We start from the raw sequence: 10,073 nt of genomic DNA on the forward strand, positions 1-10,073 counted from the left end.
GCTCCACGGTGGCGTGTTACATGCGCCATACTAATTGAATCCGCGTCATCAGGCGTGCTGTGAGCGCAGTCTCGGGGTTGCGTTATCTTGAGTATTACAGTGTACACGCATATATGGTTTGCGGAACCGCTTTTAATGGCCGTAATTACGTTGTTTAAACTACGCACGCATTACGAATGTTAACTCAATGTGGTAATTTAAAACACGACTTATCTCGTTACTGACACTGTTTCAGTTGTTCTTAATGTTTCTAGTTAATACAACCACAAGTACTACTACAACACTAGTTAACCATGTAGTGTACATGATTAAATGTGATTATAGTATTTAGGTGGCAACCACTCGCAACTTCGGCCGTATTATGTAGGAGTTGTTAAAAACTTTCAACCCCATTTTCCCTTCCATCCCTTTAGTGGATGAAAATCTAAAAACCTTTTTAAGTAGAGAAACATCAAGGTTATTCAACGCTGTGCATCGTCAATAGGTTTCTATGTATGAAGGTAACTATGCATTTTATTGCTGAGCATGGACCAAGAAAATTGTCTACCTATGTTATTTGTTATTGTTGAATAGATAGTTGGAAGTTTGAACCCACAATCCTAAAGACCGTCCGCGTAAACACCCAGCGAAAGCTTTTAGTTCGTTAAGCTTTTGTGTTTTGTAACAATCGCAGAAGATAAAGGCGGGCCTAGGTTTAGTTTCAACGTGCTTTGTTCGCTAATGCAACGTCAAACGTACCACTTTCTCGTCTTAAGATCATTAACATTCTAAGTTTGGGTGTGCCTCTACCAAAAAGCTCCTTTGTTATTTATGACAAGAATAGGTTTGCTTTAAAACCCCTTACAATATGTTAAATAAACTAAGCTATGTCTCGCATACTTTGGTTTTATTATATTGTTGTTTCTCTACTTGGTATTGTAATATTATAATAGCGGCTTATTTATACTAGAATCTGGGGGCACGGCAGTGCCCCCGCCAAGTCGAGCAAAACAAAGAGGCACGGCCGTACCATCCTTTTCTCGAAGCGATTCAGGCCATTTTCGATGGCCTATAGTTTTGTGTTTTGTGCTGGAAGAACCCTGAATTTTCAGTGACATATAGGGCTTATATGTATTACAAATTAAACATCTCTTATTGATACTGTTTTAACACCCCCTGGCACTGATTAAAATAACCGACTTGGTTTCACATTACATCTCAAAGCTTTTTTGTAGTAGAAGCGTTGCGAGACTTGCACCTTTTTAAATGTAATGTTTTTGATGGGATAAATAATTTCTAAATTAAGTATGAGTAAATCATCTTGAGTAAATAATTACTAAAAATAGAACTTTGAGCAAGCAAACAAACCAAGAAGTTGATCAAAAATCAACAACAAAGTCCGAATGATGGAATGATGTTTTATAGAATAATTTAATATTTCCTAGATGAGACAGTGTAGGTACCAACCGAGATGTAAATCTCCGATTGAAAATAATGAGAAAAAATAAGACGCTTAATTTAAATAATTGTACACACACAATTGTGTAAGTATCTACTTGATTTTCCAGTTTTACAAATTGCTGCTAAGAAGTAAATAAAAATAAGTAAATAAAGTAAAAGTATTGTTTTTTTTAGTCTCAATATTATTTAAGTAAAGTTTGCTGTTAATTTTGAATTAATATTAAGTAATGCAGAAGAATTTAAAAAAAATCCAATATGATCTAAAGTTACGGTATAACCTTAATTATCATTATCTTAGTGATAGAGATTTTATTGCACACAGATGTATCTGATGTGTTTTCTTAGAATTGTACAAATTTACTTACCTGGTTCATAAAAACGAAGAAGAACTGTACTTACCTAATCTATAACGCTGCAAATTTTAGTATTTTATTAATATTATCATTTCTCCACTACCTAAAGATTGTCTGGAAGAGATCACTCCGCCTTTTACTACCTTTGTCTTAATGTAGGTACCTACCTACTTATTATGTGTTTGATTATGTGTGTCTCTCTGTATTGAGGTTGTGCAATAAAGAGGATTTGTTTTGTATTGTTTATGACAATATGTTACTCATCGGTGTCAGTTAATGTCTATGTTTCATTTTGTGATAACGCAGTTTTCGCCAGGATTTCTTTAAGCGTATTCGTTCAATAAGCTGTAATTTCCGTTTCGGTAAAAGAAAACTTATTTTTAAGAAAGAAACAGTTTATTAGCAATTTTGGCTCTTATTTGGTAATTCGCCAAATAAAAATAAATTACGTGTAAAATGCTTCACGTAAAAACATAAATAGGGGTGTTTTATCATTTATACATATTACAATTGACATCAGTTACATAAGTACCTATTTGGACAATTTGACTAACGCCACCCGTAGATATTTAGTCACGCGTGTGGTAGGTATTACAAAAAAGACTAACAGATCCAGCGCAGCACACAGGTGTCGTTAATTGTTTCTGTGTCGGCTAACAATTAACAAGGCCTGGCTCAAGTAGAGGCAGGTCGATCGAGCCAAGTCTCACCACGGCCCAGAAACCGACGGCAATTTCCGCTGCACCGCCTGTTAGCACCACCTGCTTGCTCGCTCTCGGATAACGAACAAACTTGCTTAAAAAAACCGATTCTTATTTAAAATCTCTCCCTTAATACTAACACCGCTCGAAGTTAAAAGTTCACTGAAGCTTTGCGGCAGGTGTAAGTACCTATAACGAATAGGAAAGTGGGTTTAAAGGAATTACTGTAAGCTGTCTGCGACGCCAAATTTATTGCTGCTTAGTTAAGACTTCTAATCAAATTTAAAGGCAGACAGCTCGGGCGAATGATCGCCGCGACACGTTTTAATCTGGCGTAAGTTCTACACTGTAGTTGGAAAGTTTTATTATTATTGGGTCTCAAAGAAAAAACCAAACCGTTAGTAAATCTTTCGTTTGTTTGTCAGTCCATCTGTCACAGCCATTTGCTGCTAACTACTGGACCGATTTATGTAAGCACTACGCAGTTCAAATTTGGTTCAATGTCGGTGACCCAAATACAAAATCAATCATCAATCTGACACGCACTTGGCTGTTTTTTTAAATAGTCTATCTTGTGTCCCACTGCTGGGCAAAGATCTCCCCTTTCTTCCGCCACTCATCACGATTTTTTTATACATGAAATAAAACAAAACATCTCCCAACGAATTACATTAAACACTACTTAAGTGCTACATATTTCTTCAATTATTTTTGAATTAAGCTCAACCAAAAAAGACTTGAAGGAAGTGATATTTGTTCACAAACGTTATATTATTATAGTATATTTATTTATCGTATGGCGGTTACACACTGGTTAAAATATACGAGTATACAAATATAGTATAAGCAAAAACGTATAATACAATTTTATTTACGAAGCTTAAAGAATTTTCCAGCTCTTGGAGCCAGTGAAATACAATACCTATATTTATCAATTTTCCTTATAAACGACGGCTTGTATACAAATGAGGAGATGTTCCTTCGTTCTACCACTGGTTTTTAATAAAACTCTATTATAATGTTACACTGAAAAACAAAATGAAAGAACTATAGGTACCAGTAATAATTATTGCATTATGAAGGATTTCAGCGCTTCTGCATTTTTACGTTGATACGCGACCTCTCGTAAAGTGAATGTAGATGTCAGAAGAAGACTAGAGACGTTTATCTTTGAGCGTAACTACAACCAGTGCAGTGGCGTCAACATTGCGTTTATACGGAGACAAATCTGTGTAGCAGCTTGCGGGTAACTGGAAAACGGCAGGCACCTCGCCGAGCGTGGCTTAACTGAATTCAGTAAGCAGACGCAGAATATAAATGTCAAAACTTAGCTCTGTTGTTCTTTAACTGGGATAAAACAAAACGAACTAAGTTGGAGTGAAATTACAATTTTGAACTGGGTATTAAATCACATTTTATTACACATAAATGTAAGAGATGTTTATATTACCTACCTAATCCAAATAAAATTCAATTGAAAAAACATAATGACTACCGAGCCAGATATTAAGAAATTAACAAGGGAAGTGAGTGTTTAAATCGACACGAGTTGCGAATTACGCACGTGTATCGTACAACGTTTTACAGTACATATGGCATATAAATTTCCGACGTAGTTACGTAATGTGCTTATTATAGCACAGGGTGTCGTTATGGAGCACCAGATTAACCTGCTGTAACATTAATACTATGATGATGCATATTGCGGATAAAAAATTGTGTATAGTAATATTTAAGTTTTTCGTCAATAAATAGTTTTTTTGAGCTATTATAATTACAGGAAAATTAGTGATGGTCAGCGGTATTTGATTAGAGGCAGAAAAGTACTAGAGTGGCGGTCACTGATGGGTATGCGCAGAGTCGGACGCCCCACAAACTAGATCGACGGATGATCTCGTACGCGTCGCTGGGAGCCGGTGATTGCAGTGTGCTAGAGATCGCTCCCGGTGGCGGTCTATGGGGGAGGCCTATGTCCAGCAGTGGACGTCAGTGGCTGAAGGTAGGTAGGTAGGGTAGGTAGTTAAATTTTGGTTCAAATTAAGATCGTGTGTTAAATGTAACGTGCCAGACCTCGAAATAAGTTATGATAAAATGGTATAAATGAGCACAGATTCTCAGGATAGCGGTCCTCTTTATCTTTGCTTTCACTTCGCAGACTCACTGCACTCGAAATCGTTGAACCGTTCAACGGAGCTCTCAAAGGAGATGCCACGGCTCGAGCGACCCCTGTTAAAAAAGAATACCTAAAATCGCACTGCGATTGCAATCAATTCAGTAATTTCATTCTTATATTTCTGTGCCGTGATTTACTATGAACTTATTTTAAAGGTAAACTATAGGCGTAAAACAAACGCAATAATAAAATAAACTCTCTGATTATTAATTATATTCGTTTCATCATCATCATTTCAGCCTATATACGTCCCACTGCTGAGCACAGGCCTCCTCTCATGCACGAGAGGGCTGGGGCTATAGTCCCCACGCTAGCCCAATGCGGATTGGGAATATTCGTTTAATTTTAGATAATAATAATAATAATCGCCGGAATGAGAGACAGTAATCACTTGTATATGAATGAATGAAAACATTTATTTTCAGGCAACTATTGGCCCATAGATAAATACCTTAAAACTAGCATACATATTAATACAAAATATATCTTAAAACTAAAAACACAATTACGGCTGCGATGCAGTTCGCAACCCCGCAGTGTCAGGGAGCCGGCCGCGGAACCGCCGCTTTAGTATATAAAACTACTTCAGTTCTTTTCTCTACTAGGTTGTGTTGTGAGTTAGCGCTTATTTCGAGTTTTAGAATACTTAAAAGAATACTTATAAACTTGAAATGTTTCTTCGATTTCTTCTACTGGAACCTCGTCCTACTCCTACCTTCTCCTACTCGTCATCCTTGATGACAGTGGGACCAACTAGAAGGCAAACTCTTTCAAATAAAAAAAAATAACGGGTTGCACTCCGGGAGTGCCGATAGAAGTGAAAACTCAATGACTAGTCAAAATGTCTGCAGCACTATGTATAATTGACCCATCCTCCTTTCTATTGAAAAACTTTAGTTCCGAAATTGCTGGTCAGTGAGCTTGTTTAAAATTCGAATAGAAATTGTAAAGTTACCTTGCAGACCTCGCATCTAAATATATTTGGTCATGATATTTTGAGTTTTATTCACCAGTACTAGAATTCACTTTTGTTAGCGATTTCATCAAGATGTAGCTTTATTGAATTAGACTGGAGTGATATAAGATGTACCTAAAGTTAGAATGTAACTGTGAGATCCTCGTAATTCAGCCCGTACAAGATTAGAACATTGAGCTTTATTGCTTAATATAAAAGTCCAGTTTTAAATAATTGACCTGATTATGATACGTTATGACTTAAATTCTTTGGTGAATAACATTGTCCGTCACACATGACATCAGCGCGTTACGCGTTACGCTGTCTCGAGTTTATTATTTTTTCCCCACCTCAAAAAGTGCTCAGCGCCGCTAAAGAAGTTTTCACTTCAAAAAATAATTATTGCTATCGAAGGCGGTCTTATGGACTCCATAGCAAAGCTTTATTACGAGCAAAGCTTTACATGCCGTTCTAGCTAGTAGTTCTAGCTAGCTTCCATAATATGGAGGCTATAAGACCGACTTCGATCGACCGAGTAATCGGTAAACATAGGCACATAAAAATAATTTGACGAACTTTTGAACTTTAACATAATTAAAAACTCACATTGTGTGTTTGTGTGCGTCTGTGTGTTTTCAGCTGTTAGTGAAAAAGTCCTTCAACGTACCTACAAAATAAGTTAGTAACAAATAGTAACTATTGCTTATCGTTGTTATTTTTTAAAGGACTATATATTTCACACCATCTTAAAGATATCATTATTAATTAATAAATGGGAACACTTATTTGCTTACATTTTTGTTCCGGCTACCGTGAAACATGTTGTGCTCGAGATCCGTAACAGTGTAATCTGGAGCGGCTAGCAATTAACAGTGTACAGCAGGAGAAACGTGAACAGAACATGTCGAATGGAGAACTCGCCGGCAGTTTTCACTAGCGGTGGTAGTTAGCGACACCTGCGTCCTACAGACACCGCCCCGCTTTATGCGATCATAACAATAACATCGCACCGCATTAGCCGACCCAACCCTCTCCGTATAATAGGCTTCTCTAGGCTCACAACAATAAGATTAACCATTGTATTAAACAGCCCTTAAATCCTTTAACATAGCTTGTTGACATAACGACTCAAACCCACGCCTCGCATATTTACTCGAAAGTTAAAACGTCAAAATGAATCGAGTCAATACACATTTAAACACCGTTACGCACCGAATTTTTCCAATACATTGAATCGGTATCCTTAAAGTAAATGGCAAAATTACGTCAGAAAGGAAAATTTATTCAATAATCCAGAAGACAGGATTAACCGGGCTTGATAACGCTCCACTTGAGGCGAACTTGATCTGTGGAGCTATTGCTTTTTTGAGCCTCGGAATTCCATATAGCCACGGGTCGGCCGGGCGATGGGTACGGAAATCGCTTTCAAAACATCAACGGCTTACTTTCGGAGAATACCTACCTGTTTAAATCGATCAAGTCACGCGTCCGATAAGACTTTCAATCAGGAAGACTAAATACGAGTTAAGGTAGGGCTTCGATCTTGATGCTGGAGGACAATTGTGCGAGTTAAAGCGTAGTAAATCAAGTTTGTTGCTGCAGCCGAAGTAAACCCGGTGGAGGCTTGTTTGTTCTTTAAATTACATAGGGACCACGCTGGCAGACCGTTGTATGTACATTCCGTTGTATTCTCTTTAGATTGCTTCTCGTCCAAGTTACGATGGTATTTGGGTTTCGACGGTGCGGATTGCATACGTTTTATTGTAATGAATCTGTTGTGAACAGATCTTCTTTATTTAATAGCGAACCTGATAAAAACGGGAGAATACCTACTATTCTGTGTAGATTTAGCACACGTAGCGTGGTGTTAACACGTAGCGTATTAACGTGGTGTTTTTCTAAATTTTCTGTTGCGTACCTTTAAATCTTCCAGTTTCAATTAACAATACCTACGGCTAAATCGAGAAGTGTGAAAATGTACGTAGGTATATAGGTAGGTACCTAAGGGATATTGTATTTTTCTCCCGATATCACTAGGCTGTTTTTTGTTACTATACATTATTCAGCACTGCCATTGCACTTCAGACCTGCTAAATAAACAATGCACGGCACCGATCGTATGAACTGAACGAACGTACAAAGTAAAGAAACACAGTGCACAAGCGTTGATGGCGTAGAAAGCATAAAATGCAGATAGCCGCTTCACTGAGCGATAGCTGTTGCTTCCAACAGAATTTTATTGGCTTTCTTTATTCCTTTTCCTACCAGAAATTGAATATTTTTATACGCAGCGATATTTAAGAATAGAAAAGACATATGTAATAAGATATATGGGTCCTATATAATATATCGCACCCATATATCGCACTTATTTAGGCTAAGCTAAAATCAAGTCAGTATTTCATTAAAAGGTAACGATAAAAGGAAAATGCCACAAAAGTGAGCTTTCGCAAGCAATGGATGCAGAATGGCATTTAAGCAGTTCGTACACAAAATTGAACAGCACTTGCATTGAAACAAAGAACGCTGACCCGCGATTCAGAGTTGTTATTCCCGTCGCTCGTCGACCACAGACGAGAGATCGCGTAAGGTAAACCAGCATAATTATAATCTCCAATTTACGCATAGTTGTTAAGTATCGCGAGGAAACTGTTATACTGGTTTTCCTATCAAGCGGTTGGTGTCGAATGGATTGCACTCAGTAAGCGATGGGAAGCGGACCCAGGCTTGAAAACCATTTCCATAATAACACGTTGCCGCTCAGCCGCCGGGGTCGGGCTGCATGCAATTATATTTCAATATTTCACCTTTGACTATTTTCAAGTAAGTACTTGAAAAGTATCAAGTTTTTAAACAAAAAACCACCTTTCAAATCATGACCCTAATGTTGTAGGTTTAATGACTTACCCCCTTATTCATAAACGTTTACTAAAGTTGACAAGCCGATAATAATCGTGTGTCCCTTTCCATCATAACAATACGTCGGAAAGGGACAAACGATTATTATCGACTTGTCAACTTTAGTAAACGTTTATGAATAATGGGGTTAGGTTTCATGTAAATTGAAATTTATCTGTATGCTAGTTAAACCAAATAAAGTCCAATTATAAAAGAAATTATAGATTTGAGATTTTAAGAATCGTTATAAGAAAACTAATTATTTCAAGTGGTCGCTCGTTCTAAAGCCGCGGAACCTTAATTTGCATCTACCAATTGGGTGCATATCTTTTCGAATTTAGTAATTAAACTTCACCGGAGGCTGGTACTTTAGGCCTCTATTTGTTCGACTGATTGGATAATACGCTTATTCCATATTTAGGACATTAAAAGATACCTATTTGATAATTTTATTCATTAAGAACCACGTATTATTTATAAATTATGCCCAGAAATATACATGCTGAGATGGGGCCATTTCGTGGATATTATGTATTGTCTCGTTTGTTTGTGCTTGCGAATAAATCTATTCTATTCTATTCTAAATAATATTAGTGATATTCAGGTATTCCGAATGGAATCTAAAATTGTTTTACTTTTTCGTTGAACATAAATAAGAGATAGGTACCTGCAGCTACATTTTATTTGTCTATGTTGAGCTGTTTATTGCGCGCGGGACATAAATAACCCGTGTGGACGGAATGTAAGTACCTACACTATTTTCCTGTGCGAAACGTTGTAAGTGACATCCTAATATGATCCGTTTTTAGGGTTCCAAACCCATAGGGAAAAAACTATTACTACGACTCCACTGTCCGCCTGTCTGTTTGTACTTCCGTCTGTCTCTCTGTCGACAGGCTGTATCTCATGAAGCGTGATAGCTAGACACTTGAAATTTACACAGGTGATGTATTTCTGTTGCCACGATAACAACAAATACTAAAAAATACGGAACCCTCGGTTGGAGAGTTCGACTCGCACTTGTCCGATTTTTTTAAAGGACTTGCGAAACTGAAACAGGTTTTTATTAAGAAGAAGATATTCGTGGTATAGGCAGGCACTTGTGGCGTTGTCCCTCCCATATTCGTCGTAATCCGGTTAAACAATAACTGCTAAAGCTGTCGTAAAAAGGCACGGTGTCATATGTGGATCATGATTATATTACATTTCAGTCGTGGCACATTCACATAACTCCATTTCCACTATGAAATTAAAAGCCTACAGGTTGTAAAGAAAAACCCAGCCAACGTAATAAAATAAATAATTGTCATCTAAATTGGTTAAATCAACACTTTCACTGCCGGACAAACGTTAAATAGTAGGTACTTAAAAACCATGCAATACGAAGGCTGGTCCGAAAATTTTTACTCGTGTGATTTGAATAATATTCATATTATTGTGCATATACACTATATACAGTGCGTTTACCCTAGTCATAACTAGATTTGACTAAAATGAATTTTGAATAACAGATGAAAAATAATTTTCACCAAGGGACAGTGAAATAGTTATTT

The sequence above is a fragment of the Cydia fagiglandana genome, chromosome 2 (assembly GCF_963556715.1).
Source record: "Cydia fagiglandana chromosome 2, ilCydFagi1.1, whole genome shotgun sequence".
Classification (NCBI taxonomy): Eukaryota; Metazoa; Arthropoda; class Insecta; order Lepidoptera; family Tortricidae; genus Cydia; species Cydia fagiglandana.